At 37.7% G+C, this 24,931-nt stretch overlaps 1 long non-coding RNA gene across 2 annotated transcripts in view; it reads left to right on the top strand.

Moving 5' to 3' along the window:
* The window catches only part of LOC106025329 (uncharacterized), a 172,987-nt gene extending 148,644 nt beyond the window's left edge, over positions 1–24,343 (top strand). The window contains exons 3-5 of one of the 2 annotated variants that reach the window (XR_010039269.1): positions 17,787–17,857; positions 18,086–18,682; positions 19,570–24,343. This is a non-coding gene — a long non-coding RNA (uncharacterized LOC106025329). Of the gene's footprint in view, positions 1–17,786; positions 17,858–18,085 lie in introns of both variants that reach the window. The other variant, XR_010039268.1, reaches the window with a different exon arrangement.
* Positions 24,344–24,931: the final 588 nt, after the last annotated feature.

Raw genomic sequence — 24,931 nt, 5'->3', positions numbered from 1 at the left:
CTAGGTGCAGTGAAGGAGAGAGGTGGGTTTGAGGCCTCCACATCCGCCTCCCCATCCCGGTTGCACTTGGAGAACTGCTGAGCTTCTGACGGGTGGGCGGGCCCACACTATCACCGGAACCCAGCCTGTTTTGCTGCCTCGCCTGGCCGTCGGTGTGCAGAGGAGGAGCTGGGAAGATCTGGGGTGCCTTCATCGGCCTCTCTGTGTGTGTGGAGGACTGTGGATATCTCCGCCCAGACTTTTGGAGGCCCTCCAGGATTCCAGGTGCAGTGAAGCAGAGAGGTGTGTTTGAGGCCTCTACATCCGCCTCCCCATCCCAGTTGCATTTGGAGAACTGCTGAGCTCCCGACGGGTGGGCGGGCCCACACTATCCCCGGAGCCCAGCCTGTTTTGCTGCCACACCTAGCCATCAGTGTACAGAGGAGGAGCTGGGCAGATCTGGGGTGCCTGCATTGGCCTCTCCGTGTGTCTGGAGGACTGTGGATATCTCTGCAAGCAGGGAGGGAGCACAGGTTCCTGAGGCACCACGGCCTGTGGTGAGTACCCTAACCCGGATGCGATTGAAGAGCTGTGGAGCTTACAAGGGGCAGGTGGGCGCACAGTGTCCCTGAGGCCCAGCTTGTCTGGAACTGCGGAGTTCTGAGCAGGCAGAGGAGGGCCACTGGTTCTGCAGGCCCAATGGCTTGGGGTAGCGTGGTGCCAGAGTCTAAGTAGCTGCAAACATAGAAGGGGATTTTCAACAGATCCGGAGGAAGCTTTCAAATAACACTTGAAACACACAATTATAGGAAAATGACAAAACGAAAGACCAAATTACAACCTCAAACCTCCAGCCCATCTCAAGAAACCCTAGGAGCAATGTATATAGAAGAAAATATATCCCATCCACCTCATATATCGGACACAATAGCTACTGAAATTGACAAGCAACTCCAGGAAGCTTTAAAGAAATTCAAACTCGAAATAATCTCCCAGATAAAAGAATAAATGATAAAAGAAACGAAAGAGATTCTAAATATATCTAAAGAAAACACAGATAAAAAATTGGAGGAACTAATCAAAAAGATAGAATCCCTAGATGAGCAATATCAGAAACAAACAGAATACATAATGCAGATGCACAGAGATATACAGCAAATAAAAAACTCCACTGAAAGTGGTAAAAACCGCCTTAATGAAAGTGAAGACAGAATTTCAGACCTTGAAGACAGGATTGCAGCTAGTGAACAGGAAAGGAAAGATCTTTTGAAAATAACAAGGAATCAGGAAACAACAATTCAACAACTGCAAGACGATGCAAAGAAGAATAACATAAAAATGATAGGGATTAATGAAAGAGAGGGAGACAACATGAAGGATGTCAGGAGGATATTTAGAGAAGTAATAGCTGAAAATTTCCCAAGCATGAGATCAGAAACTGACATCAGGATCAGTGAAGCATATAGAACTCCAAATAGTCATAATCAAAATAAAACTACACCCAGACATATAATAATCACCATCCCAGAAATCCAATACAAGAATAGATTATTAAAAGCTGTCAGAGAGAAAAGACAGATCACTTATAAAGGAAAACCTATCAGAATCACAGCAGACTTCTCAGCACAAACGATAAAGTCAAGAAGAGCATGGAGTGAAATATTCCAGATCCTAAAGCAAAATGATTTCCAACCAAGACTGATATATCCTGCAAAACTATCATTCAAAATAGATGGTGAAATACGATACTTCCATGACAAAGAACAGCTGAAGAACTTCATGAACACCAAACCAACCCTGCAAAAAATATTGAAAGACAGTTTAGATACACAAAGGAAAAAGCCACTAAGCAAAGCAAATAATTAAACAGAACCGAAAGATAAAGATGCAACAGCAGAGAAATAACATTCCTACAATTAACCAGCATTTAACAGTAATAACCATTAATGTAAATGGTCTCAATGCACCAATCAAAAGAAACAGACTAGCAGAATGTATCAAGAAACAAAATCCAACCATATGCTGTTTACAGGAAACCCATCTAGCCCAGAAGGATACTCACAGACTGAAAGTCAAAGGATGGAAAACAGTTCTTCATGCAGCAGGAATCCAAAAAAAGGCAGGAGTAGCCATTCTGTTTGCAGACAACGTGAACTTTAAACCAACAATGACCATAAAGGACAAAGAAGGTCACTACATACTCGTAAGGGGAAAACTCCAAGAGGAAGAGATAACTATCTTAAATATATACGCACCAAACTCCAGAGCACCCAGTTATATAAAACAATTATTAACAGAAATGAAAGCTCAAAATATCAGTAACACAATTGTAATAGGAGACCTTAATACGCCATTGACACCAAGGGACAGATCAACCAGACAGAAGATGAGCAAAGAAATAACAGAACTGTATCACACCTGTGAACAAATGGGTTTGATAGACATATACAGAATGTTCCACCCAACAACATCAGAATACACACTCTTCTCAGCAGTACATGGATCATTTTCTAAAATAGACCATATATTAGCTCACAGAACATATTTAAACAAATGCAAAAGAGTTGAAATCATCCCTTGCATGTTATCGAATCATACCGCTCTGAAATTAGAAATTAATGATAAAATATACTGCAAAAATCCCACAAACACATGGAAACTGAATAACACATTCTTGAGTAATCAGTGGGTCACAGAAGAAATTAAAGAAGAAATTAAACAATACCTAAAAGAAAATGAAAATGCAGTTACAACTTACCGGAATCTGTGGGATGCAATGAACGCTGTCCTGAGAGGAATATTTATTACACTGAGTTCCCACATCAGGAAAACAGAATGAATACAAATAAATAACTTGATGCTACACCTCAAACATCTAGAAAAAGAAGAGCAAGTCAAGCCCAAAGCAAACGAAGAGAGGAAATTATAAAAATCAGAGCAGAAATCAATGCAATAGAGACTAAGAAAACAATCCAAAGAATCAACGAATCAAAGAGTTGGTTCTTTGAAAGAATAAATAAAATCGATAAGCCCCTAGCCAACCTTATTAAAAAAAGGGAAGAAAAAGCTCAAATTCATGCAATAAGAAATGAAAAAGGAGAAATCACTACAGACCCAATAGAAATACAGAAGATCATCAACACATATTTTGAAAACCTCTACTCTCAAAAGTTTGATAACACAGAAGAAATAGACAGATTCTTAGAAGCATATGAAGTACCCAAGCTACATCAAGAGGATGTAAAACTGTTGAATAACCCAATCTCTGCTAATGAAATTGAAAATATAATTAAGTCCTTACCCACCAAGAAGAGCCCAGGCCCAGATGGATTCACTGCAGAATTCTACAAGAAATACAAACAAGACCTAATACCGACACTCTTTAAACTCTTCAATGAAATTGAAAGGGAAGCAATTCTTCCCAAGTCATTCCTGGAAGCAAATATTACTCTAGTACCAAAACCTGAGAAAGACCCAACTAAAAAAGAGAACTATAGACCGATCTCCCTAATGAACACAGATGCAAAAATCCTCAGTAAAATATTGGCAAATAGGATCTAGCAAATCATCAAGAAGATTATACACCATGACCAAGTGGGATTCATCCCAGGAATGCAAGGATGGTTCAACATATGCAAATCAATAAATGTAATCCACCATATCAATAAAGCCAAAAATAAGAATCCCATGATCATTTCAATAGATGCAGAAAAAGCCTTCGATAAGGTCCAACATTTATTCATGATAAAAACTCTACAGAAAATTGGAATAGATGGTCTTTACCTCAATATAATAAAGGCCATTTATGACAAACCAACAGCCAGCATCATACTAAATGGCCAAAAATTGAAAGCCTTTACTTTAAAATCGGGCACAAGACAAGGATGTATTTTATCACCACTCCTATTTAATATAGTACTGGAAGTACTAGCCAGAGCAATTAGGCAAGAAAGAGAAATAAAAGGGGTAAAGATAGGAAAAGAAGAAGTTAAATTATCATTGTTTGCAGATGACATGATACTCTACATAGAAGACCCCCTAAACTCCATTGAGAGACCCTTAGATACAATAAATAAATTCAGTAATGTGGCTTGATACAAAATCAATACTCAGAAATCAATAGCATTCCTATACACGAACAACAAAATCACAGAGAGGGAAATAAGAGAAACTGGACTATTCACATTAGCAAGCAAAAAAATGAAATATTTAGGAATTACTCTTACGAAAGAAGTGAAAGACTTATACAGTGAAAATTATAATACACTGAAAAAGGAAATTGAAAATGATCTCAGAAAATGGAAAGTCATCCCTTGCTCACGGATAGGAAGAACAAACTTTGTGAAGATGGCCATTCTCCCAAAACTGTTATACAGATTCAATGCAATCCCAATAGAAATACCATCAAAATACCTTATAGATCTAGAGAAATCACTCCTAAATTTCATCTGGAACCAGAAGAGACCTAGAATCGCAAAGCAATTCTCAGCAGCAAAGGCAAAGCAGGAGGCATCACAATCCCTGACTTGAAATTATACTACAAAGCAACGGTAGTAAAATCAACATGGTATTGGAATCAAAACAGAACCGAAGATCAATGGAATAGATTAGAAGATACAACCACAACTACAAACACACTCAACCACCTTATCTTTGATAAAGGAGCCAAGCAGGTTCACTGGAAGGATGACAGTCTCTTTAATAAATGGTGCTGGAAAAACTGGCTCTCCATATGTCAAAAACTAAATCTAGACCCATGCCTATCACCATGTACTAAAATAAAATCTAAATGGATCAAAGATCTAAATATTAAAACAGAAACACTAAATCTATTGGAAGACAAATTGGGTAGAAACCTTGGAGACATAGGAGTAGGTAAATAATTCATGCACAGGACTCAAACCGCACAGCAAATACTTCCCAGAATCAATAACTGGGACCACTTCTTATTAAAAAGTTTCTGCATGTCAAAAGAAATCTCCAGCATAGTGAAAAGAAAACCCACAAACTGGGAAAAGATTTTAGTGAACTCTCTCTCAGACAAGGGACTCTTGTCTAAAACATATAAAGAATTAAAAAAACTCAGACCTCCAAAATTCAAAGATCCAATCCAAAAATGGGCATCTGAGATGAATACGCAATTCTCAGATGAAGAAATGCAAATGGCAAATAAATACATGAAAAAATGCTCATCATCATTTGTCATTAGAGAAATGCAAATTAAAACCACACTGAGATACCATCTCACTCCTGAAAGAATGGCCAGGATCAAGAAAACCAACAACAACAAATGCTGGAGATGCTGTGGGGAAAAAGGAACTCTCCTGCACTGTTGGTGGGAGTGTAGACTGGTACAGCCTTTGTGGAGGTCTGTCTGGAGGTTTCTCAAAAAGTTGGGATTGGAAATCCCATTTATTCTAGCTATTCCACTTCTAGGCATATTCCCAGAAGAACTGAAAGCATCATACCACAGTGATTTATGTGCACCTATGTTTATAGCAGCACAATTTGTAATCGCCAGATCTTGGAAACAACCCAAGTGTCCATCAACTGAGGAATGGATAAAAAAGTGTGGTATTTCTATACAATGGAGTATTATTCAGCTATAAAGAAGGATCACATTGAGATATTTATCAATAAATGGGCGCAGCTTGAGACCATACTCATAAGTGAAATAAATCAATCTCGCATGTATGAATACGGAATAGTTTCCCTAATGTAAGTAATGATTCAAATATATGAAAATATGTGGCAATCATGATTCCCCATTATGTGGCCTTGAAGCCTTATAAAATTTTCACTGATTAATTAGAAAGGCTTTATTCTGGGCTTCTTGATATGTAAATATTTGAAGCTATCGTATATGAAGTTTTATCCAAATATTTCAAGGAAAAAGACAGACACTATGGTAACTATTATTCTTTAAAAAAATTATTTAGTTATTTCTTATGCTTATTTTAATTAAGGGAAAAATTTAAAAAATTAGGATATATAATAGTAACTCTTTTCGATTTCCTATTAACTTGTTTTGAAGTCCTGTAATACTCCCACGATCTTGTTTTGACTGATTAGACTCTGTTCCATTCTGTATGATAGTATCAAGTCTGAGGGTATAGGCAACTACTTTGAAGGCAATAAGATTCACTAAGATGCCCATTCTGGTTTGACTATTGTCTCCTTTGGAAGTCCTGTAATGTTTACAATGCCTAAGTTTTATTGGTCTTGTTCTCTACTGTTTTGTCCAACTTTATAATATCTAATGAGATAGACAATTCTTTTTAAGGAAACAAGAGACAACGTTGATAACCATTGTTGATAACCTTGTACTCTGTTCTACACCATGTTCTATGTCTATCCTTGGTTTTGACTGACAGCTTTGTTTTGCCATATTTGACTGTATTCTCTCCCCCGCAAAAAAGTAATAAGAACTAAGGAGTAATAAAATCCAAAATGTGTAAATTTTGTTGTAAAAAAGAGAGGGGGAAAAAAAAGAGCTCTAACGGATATAACAGCAAGCATGTTTGGGGGTGTTAAATAGCTGACTATATTAATGTTTTTGGATCATTGAACACAGTTGTTTGAAGTCTCCCTGTTTGAATGTCCACTTTGTATTCTTTGATACTGTGATTTGAGCAACTATTTTCAAGATGAAAATATGTAATCTATTAACAGGTGATTTCTTACTGTTATTTTTTTTTTGTAGTTCTGTATTACGTGTACCCTTACACCGCTTTGCTTTGTTTTGTGTTTTTGTCTTTTTCCTCTTAAATAATAAATAAATAAATAAATAAATCCCATATGGTCTCCCTAGTGTAAGAAATGGTAAGAGTACATAAGATTTTAAGGTAATCATGGCTTCCTATTATATTGTTTTGAAGTCTTATAATGCTTTCATTGATTGGTTGGATTCATTTTATTCTGTTTTGTTTGATTTTATTATGTATGGTGGTATGAAGAGCTGTTTTGAAGGAAACAAGATGTGATGGCAGCTATTGCTGATTTACTGTCATCTTGTTGCGAAGTCCTACCATGCTTCTGTTTTTCTGTTTTCATTGGTTCTATTCTGTTGTGTCTTATTAGATTTTATTATGTTTGATGGTATAAACAAATTTTTTAAGAATAATGAAATATTATAGCAGCCATTTTTCATTTCCTGTTCTTTGGTTTTGAAATCCTGTAATGCTTTCATTCTCTTGAATCGTTTTATAATATTTTGTTATGTTTCATATTACTGTGTGTGAAAATATGCTCAACTATTTCAAATAAAAGAGGCATTATAGTAGCTACTGTTGATATCTAGTTGTCTTGTTGTGAAGTGCTGTGTTGCTTGCATTGTCCTGTTGTGGTTTGCTTTGTTCTGTTCTCTTTTGATTTATTCTGTTAAAATAATAATTTAAAAAGATACCTATCAGCTAGAAACAACCTAAATATTCATCAATAAATGAATTAACAAAAACTTCATGTATATATATATATATAAAATGGAAAGTCATCCATATAAATGAATGAAATAGTGGTACATGCTTTACTGTGTCAAAAACCTTATGCAGTGACATAGAAGGTCACTGTATCTGTCCATTATTCCATTTATGTACTGTATCTAGAATATTCATAGTGACAGAGACCAGACTGAGGGTTAGCAGGGGTGACAGGGGTCGGGTGATGGTGTTATATAGAGGAAAGTAACTGATTAATGAGTAAAACGTTTCTTTTGTGGTCATGAAAATGTTTTGGACCTAGAGGGAGACAGTGGTTAAACAGTACCATAGATGTACTCACTGTCACTGAATTACTTATTTTAAAATGATTAATTTTATATTTTCAGGTTTTCACTTTATAATACAGTTTTTATAAATGTTGTCTTGACTCAAATGTTTTGTTTTTGTTTTTGTTTTATGTGGTGTTGGGGATAGCCCCCAAGTTCTTGACTGTTAAGCAAACGATCTACAACTGTGCTGCTTCCCCAGCTATTGACAAAGATTTGAGGCCTTGACTAGCTACCACTCTGGTCTCTTTCCTGAGAAGGTGATTAAGTCCACACCCTAGCCACCTTCTGTATTGGGCTTTAACCCTCTAGGCTGCTATCTATTGCCCTAATCACTAGGACCAGGTACCAGACACCTCAGGACAACTCTAGTGCTCCAGCATCTCCTGAAATTGTTCAAGTAAGGTGGCCCCAAACCTGCTTACTCAACCTTACTCCAGAAACCAAAGTACAGGCACTGGCCTGTTTCTTCTGTGTCCCTCTTCTCCTGGCTGAACCCAGTGCTTCTTCATGTGGCCCTTGGTGGTTCTCAGTATTCTCCCCAGGGAGCTGTGAATGACAAAACTTTACAAGTCTTTCAGGTGTCTCTGTTCTGATATGCAGCTCAACTTACCAGAACTTATGCAAAGTAATATGGCTAAAATATATCTCAATTAAAAATTTAAGACTGTGGCAAACACCCTCTGAGAATGTTTTGCTTACAAAACACAATATTAAATCCTTCATGTAATTTCATTTCATCTACATAACCCTTGGTTATAGATGAGGACCCTGACTGAGATCAACTTCTCATCCTCCTTCTAACAAACATTCTGGAAACTTGAGTTCCAAGAGCCACTTCTGATGATTTTTAACTGGACATAGGATTGTCCTTAAATTACTTCAATTCTGAAAGAATGCTGCTGTACTCTGAATTTGGACACTGGGTTTTAGATATAAATCATTACAACCATTTTATATAAAGGACTTGTCCATTCGCAAATTTGATATCCATGGGAGTCTTGGAACCAACCCTTTGTGAATACTGAGGAAGAACTTTAGTATCTTCATTCTCTCTCCATTTTTCATAGTCTTTACTCTGCTCACATTGTCAGATTTATATAAATATAGTTATCTGTGTTATAAGATCTCCCTTTCATCTTCATTTCATTTTAGTTCTACAATAAGCCATATATTAAAATATACACCACCTGTCCTTGACTTTCTAGTCATTTTGTTTGTTTGAAGCATGTGTTCTAGTATATTCCTTAGGAAGAGTTTCAGAGAATGATATTTTCTGAGTAATAGTTAATCTTTGCTCTTTCCACTTAAAAATTGATTTTTCCAAATATATAACAAATGAATGTACATATTATCTGGAATTTTCTCTTGATTTAAAGATTATCATTTGGTCAATTGACAAAACTTTGCATAAAGTTCATATAATAAGTGTAAGCATTAGTATTATTTTCTTTTACTTTGATAATTACATTGTGACTGTATAAAAATAATGTCCTTGGTGCAGAGGAGGAGCTGGGTGGATCCGGAGTGCCTGCAGAAGCCCTTTCCTTTGTCTGAAGGACTGAATATTTCTGCAAGCAGGGAGGGATCGCAGGTTCCTGAGGCACCTCAGCCTGTGGTGTGTGCCCAGCACAGTCTGCCCAAATCTCAGAATGTTCTGGACCCCCCAGGCTTCTGGGTGCAGTGAAGTGGAGCAGTGGGTTAGAGGCCACTACAGCCACTACAGCCACCTCCCCATCCCTCCCAGGTACACTTGGAGCTCTGCTGAGCTCTGATGGATGGGCGGGCCTACACTATCCCCTGAGCCCAGCCGCGCCTAGCCATCTGCGTGCAGAGGAGGAGCTGGGCGGATCCGGAGTGCCTGCAGAAGCCCCTTCCTTTGTCTGAAAGACTGAATATTTCTGCAAGCAGGGAGGGATCGCAGGTTCCTGAGGCACCTCAGCCTGTGGTGAGTGCCCAGCACAGTCTACCCGAATCTCAGACTGTTCCGGACCCCCCAGGCTTCTGGGTGCAGTGAAGTGGAGCAGTGGGTTAGAGGCCACTACAGCCGCCTCCCCATCCCTCCCAGCTACACTTGGAAGTCTGCTAAGCTCCTGACAGATGGGCGGGCCTACACTAACCCCCGAGCCCAGCCGCGCCTAGCCATCTGCCTGCAGAGGAGGAGCTGGGCAGATCTGGAGTGCCTGCAGAAGTCCCTTCCTTTGTCTGGAGGACTGTGGATATCTCTGCAAGCAGGGAGGGATCACAGGCTCCTGAGGCACTGCGGCCTGTGGTGAGCACCCTAACCTGGCTGCGACTGAAGAGCTGTGGATCTTCCAAGGGGCAGGTGGGCTAACAGTGTCCCTGAGGCCCAGCTTGTCTGGAACTGCGGAGTTCTGAGCAGGCAGAGGAGGGCCACTGGTTCTGTAGGCCCAATTGCTTGGGGTAGCGCGGTGTCAGAGTCTCAGTAGCTCCAAACATAGAAGGGGATTTTCAACAGATCCGGAGGAAGCTTTCAAATAACACTTGAAACACAGAAATATAGAAAATGACAAAACGAAAGACCAAATTACAACCTCAAACCTCCATCCCATCTCAGGAAACCCTAAGAGCGATGTATATAGAAGAAAATATATCCCATCCACCTCATATATCAGACATAATAGCTACTGAAGTTGACAAGCAACTCCAGGAAGCTTTAAAGAAATTCAAACTCGAAATAATCTCCTAGATAAAAGAATAAATGATAAAAGAAATGAAAGAGATTCTAAATATATCTAAAGAAAACGCAGATAAAAAATTGGAGGAACTAAACAAAAAGATAGAATCCCTAGACGAGCAATATAAGAAACAAACAGAATACATAATGCAGATGCACAGAGATATACAGCAAATAAAAAACTCCACTGAAAGTTGTAAAAACCACCTTAATGAAAGTGAAGATAGAATTTCAGACCTTGAAGACAGGATTGCAGCTAGTGAACAGGAAAGGAAAGATCTTTTGAAAATAACAAGGAATCAGGAAACAACAATTCAACAACTGCAAGACAATGCAAAGAAGAATAACTTAAGAATGATAGGGATTAATGAAAGAGAGGGAGACAACATGAAGGATGTCAGGAGGATATTTAGAGAAGTAATAGCTGAAAATTTCCCAAGCATGAGATCAGAAACTGACATCAGGATCAGTGAAGCATATAGAACTCCAAATAGTCATAATCAAAATAAAACTACACCCAGACATATAATAATCACCATCCCAGAAATCCAATACAAGAATAGATTATTAAAAGCTGTCAGAGAGAAAAGACAGATCACTTATAAAGGAAAACCTATCAGAATCACAGCAGACTTCTCAGCACAAACGATAAAGTCAAGAAGAGCATGGAGTGAAATATTCCAGATCCTAAAGCAAAATGATTTCCAACCAAGACTGATATATCCTGCAAAACTATCATTCAAAAATAGATGGTGAAATACGATACTTCCATGACAAAGAACAGCTGAAGAACTTCATGAACACCAAACCAACCCTGCAAAAAATATTGAAAGACAGTTTAGATACACAAAGGAAAAAACCACTAAGCAAAGCAAATAATTAAACAGAACAGAAAGATAAAGATGCAACAGCAGAGAGATAAGATTCCTACAATTAACCAGCATTTAACAGTAATAACCATTAATGTAAATGGTCTCAATGCACCAATCAAAAGAAACAGACTAGCAGAATGGATCAAGAAACAAAATCCAACCATATGCTGTTTACAGGAAACCCATCTAACCCAGAAGGATACTCATGGACTGAAAGTCAAAGGATGGAAAACAATTCTTCATGCAGCAGAAATCCAAAAAAAGGCAGGAGTAGCCATTCTGTTTACAGACAACGTGAACTTTAAACCAACAATGACCATAAAGGACAAAGAAGTTCACTACATACTCGTAAGGGGAAAACTCCAAGAGGAAGAGATAACTATCTTAAATATATACGCACCAAACTCCAGAGCACCCAGTTATATAAAACATTTATTAACAAAAATGAAAACTCAAATTATCAGTAACACAATTGTAACAGGAGACCTTAATACGCCACTGACACCAAGGGACAGATCAACCAGACAGAAAATGAGCAAAGAAATAACAGAACTGAATCACACCTGTGAACAAATGGGTTTGATAGACATATACAGAATGTTCCACCCAACAACATCAGAATACACACTCTTCTCAGCAGTACATGGATCATTTTCTAAAATAGACCATATATTAGCTCACAGAACATATTTAAACAAGTGCAAAAGAGCTGAAATCATCCCTTGCATGTTATCGGATCATAGCGCTCTGAAATTAGAAATTAATGATAAAAGATACTGCAAAAATCCCACAAACACATGGAAACTGAATAACACACTCTTGAGTAATCAGTGGGTCACAGAAGAAATTAAAGAAGAAATCAAACATACCTAAAAGAAAATGAAAATACAGATACAACTTACCGGAACCTGTGGGATGCAATGAAAGCCGTCCTGAGAGGTAAATTTATTGCACAGAGTTCCCACATCAGGAAAACACAACGAATACAAATAAATAACTTGATGCTACACCTCAAACATCTAGAAAAAGAAGAGCAATTCAAGCCCAAAGCAAACGAAGAGAGGAAATTATAAAAATCAGAGCAGAAATCAATGCAATAGAGACTAAGAAAACAATCCAAAGAATCAACAAATCAAAGAGTTGGTTCTTTGAAAGAATAAATAAAATCGATAAGCCCCTAGCCAACCTTATTAAAAAAAGGGAAGAAAAAGCTCAAATTCATGCAATAAGAAATGAAAAAGGAGAAATCACTACAGACCCAATAGAAATACAGAAGATCATCAACGCCTATTTCGAAAACCTCTACTCTCAAAAGTTTGATAACACAAAAGAAATAGACAGATTCTTAGAAGCATATGAAGTGCCAAAGCTAGATCAAGAGGATGTAAAACTGTTGAATAACCCAATCTCTCTGCTAATGAAATTGAAAATGTAATTAAGTCCTTACCCACCAAGAAGAGCCCAGGCCCAGATGGATTTACTGCAGAATTCTACAAGAAATACAAAGAAGACCTAATGCCCTCACTCCTCAAACTATTCAATGAAATTGAAAGGGAAGCAATCCTTCCTAAGTTATTCCTGGAAGCAAATATTACTCTAGTACCAAAACCTGAGAAAGACCCAACTAAAAAAGAGAACTATAGACCGATCTCCCTAATGAACACAGATGCAAAAATCCTCAATAAAATATTGGCAAATAGGATCCAGCAAATCATCAAGAAGATTATACACCATGACCAAGTGGGATTCATCCCAGGAATGCAAGGATGGTTCAACATATGCAAATCAATAAATGTAATCCACCATATCAATAAAGCCAAAAATAAGAATCCCATGATCATTTCTATAGATGCAGAAAAAGCCTTCGATAAGGTCCAACATTTATTCATGATAAAAACTCTACAGAAAATTGGAATAGATGGTCTTTACCTCAATATAATAAAGGCCATTTATGACAAACCAACAGCCAGCATCATACTAAATGGCCAAAAATTGAAAGCCTTTACTTTAAAATCGGGCACAAGACAAGGATGTATTTTATCACCACTCCTATTTAATATAGTACTGGAAGTACTAGCCAGAGCAATTAGGCAAGAAAGAGAAATAAAAGGGGTAAAGATAGGAAAAGAAGAAGTTAAATTATCATTGTTTGCAGATGACATGATACTCTATATAGAAGACCCCCTAAGCTCCATTGAAAGACTCTTAGATACAATAAATAAATTCAGTAATGTGGCTGGATACAAAATCAGTACTCAGAAATCAATAGCATTCCTATACTCAAACAACAAAATCACAGAGAGGGAAATAAGAGAAACTGGACTATTCACATTAGCAAGCAAAAAAAATGAAATATTTAGGAATTACTCTTACGAAAGAAGTGAAAGACTTATACAGTGAAAACTATAATACACTGAAAAAGGAAATTGAAGATGATCTCAGAAAATGGAAAGACAACCCTTGCTCATGGATAGGAAGAACAAACATTGTGAAGATGGCCATTCTCCCAAAACTCTTATACAGATTCAGTGCAATCCCAATAGAAATACCATCAACATACCTTATAGATCTAGAGAAATCACTCCTAAATTTCATCTGGAACCAGAAGAGACCTAGAATCGCAAAGGCAATTCTCAGCAGCAAAGGCAAAGCAGGAGGCATCACAATCCCTGACTTGAAATTATACTACAAAGCAACAGTAGTAAAATCAACATGGTATTGGAATCAAAACAGAACCGAAGATCAATGGAATAGATTAGAAGATACAACCACAACTACAAACACACTCAACCACCTTATCTTTGATAAAGGAGCCAAGCAGGTTCACTGGAAGAACGACAGTCTCTTTAATAAATGGTGCTGGAAAAACTGGCTCTCCATTTGCCGAAAACTAAAGCTAGACCCATGTCTATCACCATGTACTAAATTAAAATCTAAATGGGTCAAAGATCTGAATATTAAGACAGAAACACTAAATCTATTGGAAGACAAATTGGGTAGAAACCTTGGAGACATAGGAGTAGGTAAATAATTCATGCACAGGACTCAAACCGCACAGCAAATACTTCCCAGAATCAATAACTGGGACCACTTCTTATTAAAAAGTTTCTGCATGTCAAAAGAAATCTCCAGCATAGTGAAAAGAAAACCCACAAATTGGGAAAAGATTTTAGTGAACTCTCTCTCAGACAAGGGACTCTTGTCTAAAACATATAAAGAATTAAAAAAACTCAGACCTCCAAATTTCAAAGATCCAATCCAAAAATGGGCATCTGAGATGAATACGCAATTCTCAGATGAAGAAATCCAAATGGCAAATAAATACATGAAAAAATGCTCATCATCATTGGTCATTAGAGAAATGCAAATTAAAACCACACTGAGATACCATCTCACTCCTGAAAGAATGGCCAGGATCAAGAAAACCAACAACAACAAATGCTGGAGATGCTGTGGGGAAAAAGGAACTCTCCTGCACTGTTGGTGGGAGTGTAGACTGGTACAGCCTTTGTGGAGGTCTGTCTGGAGGTTTCTCAAAAAGTTGGGATTGGAAATCCCATTTATTCTAGCTATTCCACTTCTAGGCATATTCCCAGAAGAACTGAAAGCATCATACCACAGTGATTTATGTGCACCTATGTTTATAGCAGCACAATTTGTAATCGCCAGATCTTGGAAACAACCCAAGTGTCCATCAACTGAGGAATGGATAAAAAAGTTGTGGTATTTCTATACAATGGAGTATTATTCAGCTATAAAGAAGGATCACATTGAGATATTTATCAATAAATGGGCGCAGCTTGAGACCATACTCATAAGTGAAATAAATCAATCTCGCATGTATGAATACGGAATAGTTTCCCTAATGTAAGTAATGATTCAAATATATGAAAATATGTGGCAATCATGATTCCCCATTATGTGGCCTTGAAGCCTTATAAAATTTTCACTGATTAATTAGAAAGGCTTTATTCTGGGCTTCTTGATATGTAAATATTTGAAGCTATCGTATATGAAGTTTTATCCAAATATTTCAAGGAAAAAGACAGACACTATGGTAACTATTATTCTTTAAAAAAATTATTTAGTTATTTCTTATGTTTATTTTAATTAAGGGAAAAATTTAAAAAATTAGGATATATAATAGTAACTCTTTTCGATTTCCTATTAACTTGTTTTGAAGTCCTGTAATACTCCCACGATCTTGTTTTGACTGATTAGACTCTGTTCCATTCTGTGTGATAGTATCAAGTCTGAGGGTATAGGCAACTACTTTGAAGGCAATAAGATTCACTAAGATGCCCATTCTGGTTTGACTATTGTCTCCTTTGGAAGTCCTGTAATGTTTACAATGTCTAAGTTTTATTGGTCTTGTTCTCTACTGTTTTGTCCAACTTTATAATATCTAATGAGGTAGACAAATCTTTTTAAGGAAACAAGAGACAACGTTGATTATCATTGTTAATAACCGTGTACTCTGTTCTACATCATGTTCTATGTCTATCCTTGGTTTTGACTGACAGCTTTGTTCCGCCATATTTGACTTTATTCTCCCCCCCCCAAAAGTAATAAGAACTAAGGAGTAATAAAATCCAAAATGTGTAAATTTTGTTGTAAAAACAGAGGAAGGGAAAAAAAAAAGATCCCTAACGGATATAACAGCAAGTGTGTATAGGGGTGTTGAATAGCTGACTATATTAATGTTTTTGGATCATTGAACACAGCTGTTTGCCGTCTCTCTGTTTGAATGTCTACTTTGTATTCTTTGATACTGTGATTTGAGCAACTATTTCCAAGATGATAATATGTAATCTATTAACAGGTGATTTCGTACTGTTATGTTTTTTTTTGTAGTTCTGTATTATATGTAACCTTACACTGCTTTGTTTTGTTTTGTGTTTTTCTCTTTTTCCTCTTAAATAAAAAAAAATAATATCCTTGTTTTTAAGACACATGATCTTTTGTACTTAGGAATAAAATATCTGTCTAAACATAATCACAAACACAAAGTAAATGTTGATATTTAGGGAATTGAAGTGAAAAAAATATGGAAATACTGAATTTTGCGGAATACGTCACCATTCCTATAAGCTTAAAAATATTGCAATAAAAAGTTAAAATATATGTATATGTGGTTTACCTAGACATATAACTATATATGCATGCATATTTATGCTAGTTCTCTTAATTTTATGTTACAATTTAACTCTATTTTGAGTTATATTTTTCCAAATAAATAGTAGAAACTTTTTGGGATGTTTGAGGACTTATACTTGGCACTGTAAGGTATGAAATATTGGTTATGATTATGAAAATGTGCAGAGAGAAGAATATGTTTTATTTGAAAAGAAGAAAGGATCCTTGTTGATACAGAGATATAAAAATTCCATCAAGATTCATTTCATGTACATGCTAACTTCTGCTATATTAGCTTAATAATTAACCAACAACGTATCCCTCTTATTCCACTGTTTTCTTTTCCTTAAACTGAAATAAAAACAAGCAACCCTATTATTATTTCACATTGGATGTCCCAAGTAGATTTAAAGTGGTAGTTTCAAGGTAAATAAACAAGAGACAGACACAAGGAAATTTTATAACTATAATGGTCTTTACGGTGTAAGAATTTTCTTAACCAAGTGTATAAAACAGTTTTCTTCCTTGTAATCTTTTCCAGTAAAATTAACTCTATGAGGGCTTTATTGATTTTGAAGATATATTGTGTGGGTGTGTCTAGAGCTCAGTGGAGAGGTCACTGTAGTTAGTAAGTATCTTAGTTACTTTTAACTTGTTGCTGAGACAAAATACCTGATGCTCAAAGTTGGGAAAGGAAAGGTTTATTTCTTACAGATTTTGGAGGTTTCAGTCCATACTCAGTTGGCTCCAAGGCAGGGTGGCATGGCGGGGCCACAGTTCATGGTGGCTGCAAACAGCAAGGCAGAAACCAGCAAGAGAGAGCAAGACACACCTTCTTCCTGCCATTACATTACATCACACCTGCCATTACATTACATCCTGGCTCCACCTCAATGTGGATGTAGCACTGACACCATCAATCCAAGCACTATACAATGAACCAATCACAGATGCATAATGTAAATGCATGAGGCCTGAGGGCCACTGTCATAAACCATGACAGTAAGTGTGAAGGGCAGCTGAAGCTGGAGATCAATCACACATACAGAGCTGAAGCAAGGCCAGCCCAAGAACACAGAGTGCCTAAGGCAAGCCACGTGAACAAGCTGCTTCAGTCTCAAAAAGATGAGGCACTGAGGCAAGCCAGGCAAGCAAATTGTTAGCCAGAGGGATTTCACCACTCATCAACCTCCAGAGGTATAAATAAATGCTCTGCAGTCATTCAGTTGTTTGTTTTCTCCAACCAGGATAGGCCTCACCTGACCTCAGGTTTCTGCATTCTGACTCTTGTCTTCATTTCTTCATCCTTTACTACCCTTTCCCTGGGAATTTTAAGAGCTACGCAGAATGCGGCATTTTGACACCTGAACAGGAACCTGGAGTACAAAGAAACTCTCCATATAGTAGGTAAGAGGACTCAAACAGTACCATCTCAAGAGACCAAAAGAGGAAAACAGGGTCACAGGAAGTATAGGGCAGAAAGGTGTATTGATATTATCAATATTGATTTCATCGGGTATAAAACATGGGGAAACAGGTTCTCAGGAACAACACATGTACATTACAAATCCTTGTTGTATTATTGATTCCTGTATTTACTTTTTTTTTTTTTTTTTTTTTGTGGACCTGCATCAGGGAGTGTTTGGATGATTGTAAGCCTGCTGAGATGACCACACAGGATTTGGCTTGCAGCACTACTAAGTCCTGAGCAGAAAAATGTGATCGTGGAGCAACAGCCACCCCTCGCCATAGAGCGTGAACCCTCTAGCTATGCTCAGTTAAGTAAGGAAGAAGCTGTTGGGAGTGGTGGTAAAGAAGACCTTTTCCCACTAGAGGAGTGTTCCACTGGACTTATATTTTGCAGCTGCCCAAAGTAAAACCAAAACCCTTAACTGTGTCACAAGTGACTACTTCCACTTTCTCAGTTCAGAAAAATTTTGCTGCATCACAGGCTGAGACCCATCTTTCATAGAATAGAATCATCCCTTCTTTCTCCCTTGCAGTAAGTGCTAAAACAAGCAGAGAAGCAGGAGACCTCCTGGAGAGGTTTCAGCTTGTTTACCCTGTTGCTGAACTCCAGTAGCCCAGTAATCCATTTTCATGAAGTTTTACCCTATAAGTCCTTAAAAGAATTAGAACAAGTGACTGCTACCTGTGGCTCAACAGTCCCGTTTACCTTAGGTTTTATAGGGCTCAGAGGACAACAGGCTTCAAATGATTGGAAAGGAACAGGTAAAGTATATTTAAGCCTGGGATTATTAATTGTGGGAGGGAAATTTTTTGAACTGTACATACATTAGGTCACTTGCAGTACTGTTCCCATCATGACCATTACAAGGGACATGTTAATTGGAGAAGGTACCTTTGCTGCCACAAGTAATCAACTTACTTTTTTTTTTCTTTTGGTATCTGGGATTGAACTCACAACCTTGCACTTGCCAGACAAGTGCTATGCCACTGTGCTATATCTCAGAGATATACTTAAAATTACTCCCAATAGTTGTTTTTTTTTTTTTTGGTATCAGGGAATGAACTCATGACCTCATACTCACTAGGAAAGCACTTGAGCTGCTGAGCTAAATACCTGGCCTTCAACTTATTTTTGAATTGCAAGCATATGAACAAATTAAAATAGCTGCCACAAGGGTTTGGAGGAACTTCCTTTAAGGAGTGAGACATCACTTTATCTGACCTTCATTCAGCAGTGTCCTGATGAACCTTTTTAGGATTTTGAAGTATGCTTATTTTAGGCTAGTAGGAAGATTTTCAGCAATATAGAAAATAACAAGATAATTGACCAACAATTCGCCTTTTAAAATGCAATGAGTGGTGTAAAAAGACTTTAGCTTTTGGGGCCTTTGGCTGTCCATGGGCACTTAAGCCTGACAGTGGCCCAGCTTATACATGTGTTGCCTTCCAAATGTTTTGTAAAACTTTTCATATTTCCCTTACAGTGGGAATTCCTTATAATACACATGGTCAAAGAATTGTTGACCATGCTTACTATATGCTCAAAATTCAACTACAAAAACAAAAACAGAAATCCTTCCCTACAAAACTATATCTTATAATAGACTTCACTTGACATTATATACTGTTGACTTGTTAAATCTTAATAGGGATGGGACTACAGCAGCAGAAAAAAAATTCAATCAAGTAAAGGAAAAGAAGCTAGGAAATGTCCTTTGGAAAGATCTTCAGCCTGGACTGTGGGAGAGACTCAACCAGTACTCACATGGGGGTGAGAGTATGTTTGTGTCTTTACAAAAAATGCTGAATGAGATCGACCTACATGTCAGAGCTTGCCGTCTGGCTGTATCATGGACCCAGACCCAGAGAAGGAGTTGGTTCCAATTGTCAAGAAGTTGATGCTTAGTTCTGTAGCAGTGATGCATTCGAGATTGCTACAACCAACAGACAATTTGAGGCTAGAACCGACCTGGGGCCAATTAAAGAAATTCACACAGGATTCCCAGGGAATGATAACCAAACATAAATGGGCATCAAAGGTCTGAATAGATGATAGAGTGCATGGAGATACTTTGCTGAAAGCTATGTGAAGAAAAGGGACATGAAAGTTACAAGAGTTCTGGGTAGATATAGATACAGTTATATCTTTGTCCTATTCGTGAACAACTGTTTTTCATTTGAGCTCAACAATTTTTTTCTCTTTCCTTTTTCTTTTGCATTTTGGGATCATTTGTTCACAATTAATTTGATTTATAGGTTTCAAAAACATGCTTCCACCTGGCTTTCCAGCTGGTCAAAATGGTATCAAAATTGGTTTTCTCATAGTTCATCAGAAATTTGTTAAGGTAACTAAATGGGGATTCTACAGGCTTGGGTCAAAGCTCCCTTTGGTGAATAAAAGAATAGCTGCTTGAGAAAAAACCACATCCCTTTATTTATTAATAGGAAGCCCCAATGATCTCACAATAAATGTTGGCAGCCCAATAAATGTTATTGAAAATATATTATTGTGATATGCTTATATGGGTCATCACCAAAAGATTAAAAAAGATTCTAGAAATGGGGCAGTAAGGTTTTCTGATTTGGAGATGCTCTGGTACAAAACTAGTTTCCATATGGCTATGACAGTTGTTATTAATCTCATGATGTATTAAATGTATTCATGCCTTCTGATGTATAGGTATTCCAAAATGTAAAATGGGGATTGTTTATAGTGATTGACTTTTCTTTCAGATTCAGACACTTGCCTTTCTTTTGTGCTCTAGCTCTTCGTAATAAGAGGTTCATGACATACCAACATGAGATCACCAGTGAATAATAATAACAAAAATTTATGTGATGTATATGCTCTGTATGTGCCACTGTACTTAGAAATATCTAGATAATATCATGAATTTCTTCATTGGCATCCCATTAAAGGACAACAAATTAGGTAAAAGCTTTTAAAAGGGGTATTTTATGTCAAAATGTAGATTTAGGTGTATTACAAAAATGTCATCATGATTGACCCACTGCAATATTATATATGGCTTTTGAGTTCTAATTTTCTGTGAAAAAAGTATGTAACTTTTGTTTTTCAACAGTCTATAGGGTTTCAACTACTAGGACATCTATGGTTGCTTCTACTTTGTATTTCAAGGTACCTGATACTCAGATAAAATTATAATATTAAACTCACTTTAATGTGTAATGTTATTAACCTTCTCTTCTGAATGTTCAACAACTGAGGTTTGGAGACCAAAACTGGAACAATAGATGGACTAGGAGTATAACCAACATTTTAGCCCCAGCCCGCTGAGGTCAATAAGGCCTTATCATGAGAGAACCTCTACTTCAACATCCTGTAACTCAGTAAGTCCATCATCTTCTGACCAAGAGATTGTTGGACCACAGAGGAAGGAGATAACAATGTATAACGTGCCTAAGGAGAGTCAGAAGGAGAGAAAAATCTCCCAAGCTTTGACAGAAAGCAACTTGGTCAAGCAATGCCTATGATTCATCCAATGGCTAACACTAACAGAAGAACTGAGAGGTGCTATACATGGTTCCAAGGTAGAGCCTTCGGAGATTTAACTGACCTTAATAGATAGCAAGAAACTAATTTTAATGAATACAGGTCTTGTTTTAACTTAGTCTTGCACATCCCGCAGAAAAGTATAGCTACAAGATGTATAAAAATGTCATAGTAATATGCTAGATATAAAAGAAACTCAAATCACTAACACCTTCTTATAATTTCCAGCTACACTGCTAACTGACTACTGTTAGGGGATAATGGGATGTATAGAGTTAAATTGCTGAATGGCAGGGACCTAACATCCTTAGATTGGGAATCTTTCATTTAAATGAGTAAGTCCACTCAAAATGTAAATATTTTGAGAAGGAGAAGGTCTTCTGCAGAATCCTTCAAACACTGTTCCTCCAACTCCAACAGACCACCCATTGCTTGCAACTACAAAATAGAAAAAGGGGAGATGTGGGGAGCAGCTGAAGCTGGAGCTCAGTTACACATGTGAGGCTGAAACAAGGCCAGCCCCAAGGACAGAGTGCCCAAGGCAAGCCATGTGAGCAACCTGCCCTAGCCCTGAGGACATGAGAAACTTGAGGCGAGCCAGGCAAACAAATTGTTAGGCAAAGGGGTTTCACATCTTATTAACCTCCCAAGTGTATAAATAAGTGCTCTGCAGTCATTGGATGGTTCTTTTTCTCCCACCAGGAGAAAGTCTTCTCTCCATAGGTTACTATGGTTCTGACGCTACTGTAGTGTAAAAATTGTCAACTGGATGAATTGGAGTATCCTTAGTGTTCATCCAGTCCAACAGCTGCATTTGATAAATAAGAAACAAGCTGATTGAACTACCATGTCTTGTTGAAATGAAAATCAGCTTTCATCCAGGCTCCTTTCCACCTAATAGTGTTTTGTAAAAATTTTCCCAAGTGGGACTCTGTTTTGTATTTCACAAATTCCATGATGGAAAGATACAGCTACCAAAAACCTGACCTCAAGTTTCTGCATTCTGACTCTTTTCTTCATTTCTTTATCCTCCACCATCCTTTCCCTGGGAATTTTAAGAGCTGTGCTACATGTGGCAAATAAGGACCTCCCTGGTGGCTTATGTTTTTGTCCTGATGTCATGGGGACAAGTGGATGTAAAAATCTTTATGGTTGGATTTCTTGAATATTTGACTAATGTACTTCCATCTTTTCCTATAGATTGCAAGTTCATAAAAGTGGAATGTCCTCTTAAAGATATGAAGTGGATTTTCATCATCTGAAAAACAGTCCATAACTCGCAAATGGGTTGTCTATAAAGGTTGTTTCTAAGGCAATGACTTGAAGTTAAAAATTTCATACATGACTGTTAGGTTCCGAGGTTAACTGAACAAGACTTCCCAAAGCAGTCACGTTACTTTTTGTAATTTTGAAGCAGCACTACAGCCTTGGAGAGGCATGACAGTGTACTGGACCAGTGATTCCCAAGTGGGCTGACAAAGGCAGTTTCTAAAAGCCTCTTCTGGCACAGGGCATCTGTTGCATCCCTCCAGTAATCTCTCCTTCTGGTAGCTTTTCCCACCTTACTACTGTGCTGCTTACCGGCTATCAAATACACACAAACTGTTCAGGAAATATTCAGGGCACTCACCTACAAAATCAAATTTTCAAGTTCCATTGTATACTTTTTCCCTACATGAACACATATTATCTAAACCTTTGCTGGAACATGTCATAGCCTTCCTCAGTTACCTTCCTTTGCTTAGTGCTCTTGGCATGCAGACTCCAGTTCCCATTAGTCTAGCTTTTCTTTGCTCCTCATCTCATATGCTGCCTCCTCTTATGACTTCTCCCAATTGGAGCTCACTTTTCTCGTCTCCACATATTCTCATCCCGTGATTATCTGTCATATGGCAATTAATATAGTCTTTATGAGATAGTGTTTTGTAGGTTGTTTTTCATCCCTGTACATTTCTGAAGCCTAGGAGCCAATATCTTATCCAACTGTGAGGACCTCACAATTCCAAGCAGTGAGCTTTGGATATGGTAGTTGCCCTACAAATGCTGGAGGTGTTGAACTGCCTCCCTACCCCATTCCACTTACATATGTTCTGGGAAGGAGTGGGAAGCCTGTGTAGGTGCTGGTAGGAAGCCAGAGAGGGAACTGTCTGTGTTGCTTTCAAATGTTAATGTCCATAGACAGCTATAAGTGCTGTCTACCTTTGGCTTTGAGTCAGATATAATAAAACAAAATCAGCCGTTAGGACTAATGCTTTTTAACTTTTGTTGTAAGGCTTGTAAAAGATGTTTGCTATCCTGACTGGTGTCAGATTCAATAAGTATAATTAATCTCTGGAAACACATAGATGAAATTACTTTAATCATAGCTTTCATTTGTTTCTGACTCTCTGAGTCTCTTGGGCATTGAGCAGAACCCTTTGGCCCTCTGCCACATGAGGCACCTTGAGGCCTGCTCCCAGTCTTGGCTTGGAAATAGTGAATCTTTCTGGGCATTCAAAACTTGCAAGTGTAAAACATTTGCTTTTCTATATCCATCTCCTGGGGACTTACTGAAGGAAAGTTTATTTGCCCTGGAGGGATGACCTTTCCTTTCTTCTCTTACCCTGTTTTCTAGCTAGTAAAGTGAAGGAACTTGGCACCTGCCTCAGGAAAGGTTCAGTGGGACCACAGTCCTGTAAATGGATGGCACTCTCTCACGCATTTTCAGATTGCCAAAGAACTTCTCTCTATAGGTTACTATGGTTCTGACGCTACTGTAGTGTAAAAATTGTCAACTGGATGAATTGGAGTATCCTTAGTGTTCATCCAGTCCAACAGCTAGCTGCATTTGATAAATAAGAAACAAGCTGATTGAACTACCATGTCTTGTTGAAATGAAAATCAGCTTTCATCCAGGCTCCTTTCCACCTAATAGTGTTCTGTAAAAATTTTCCCAAGTGGGACTCTGTTTTGTATTTCACAAATTCCATGATGGAAAGATACAGCTACCAAAACATACATTCCTTGCATTGACTTAATGAAGTCTTGTGGAGGACTCACTCTTGGATCGATACTTCTTTCAAGTTGTCTGGAGTACAGTGAAAAATGAGGAAGGTGCCATGCTTGGTGAATCTTCCAGTTTACTGGAATAGTCAGATATTAGAATTGGTCAGTCAATGTTGATGGGTGTTAAAAAGGGAAAGTGTGGGTCAGCTAAACTTCTTAAATGAACAGTATAGGACTGGGCTGGTGGAGCCTGAGCATATTCCAAATAAAAAGAAGGGCTCATCCAGGGACCCTGGTTTCAGTGGGAGTATCTTTTCTGCTTATTTCTATGTCCACATCTACTCTAGACACCTTGGTATCCATGCTGTGCTTCTCTCTTCAGCCTCCTCTCTCTGGACTGCTTGCTAATGTACACCTCAAGAATTCTTTATCTAAGCTTTTTTGATTTTCATGCCTTTATACATCTTGTCCTTCTGTTGGAAATATAAATTGCTTTCAGCTCCACTCATGGT

This window comes from Cavia porcellus, unplaced genomic scaffold, assembly GCF_034190915.1.
Source record: "Cavia porcellus strain 051 isolate PalLab524CR breed Dunkin Hartley unplaced genomic scaffold, mCavPor4.1 scaffold_15, whole genome shotgun sequence".
NCBI lineage: Eukaryota > Metazoa > Chordata > Mammalia > Rodentia > Caviidae > Cavia > Cavia porcellus.
This window is presented reverse-complemented; position numbering and strand designations above follow the sequence as displayed.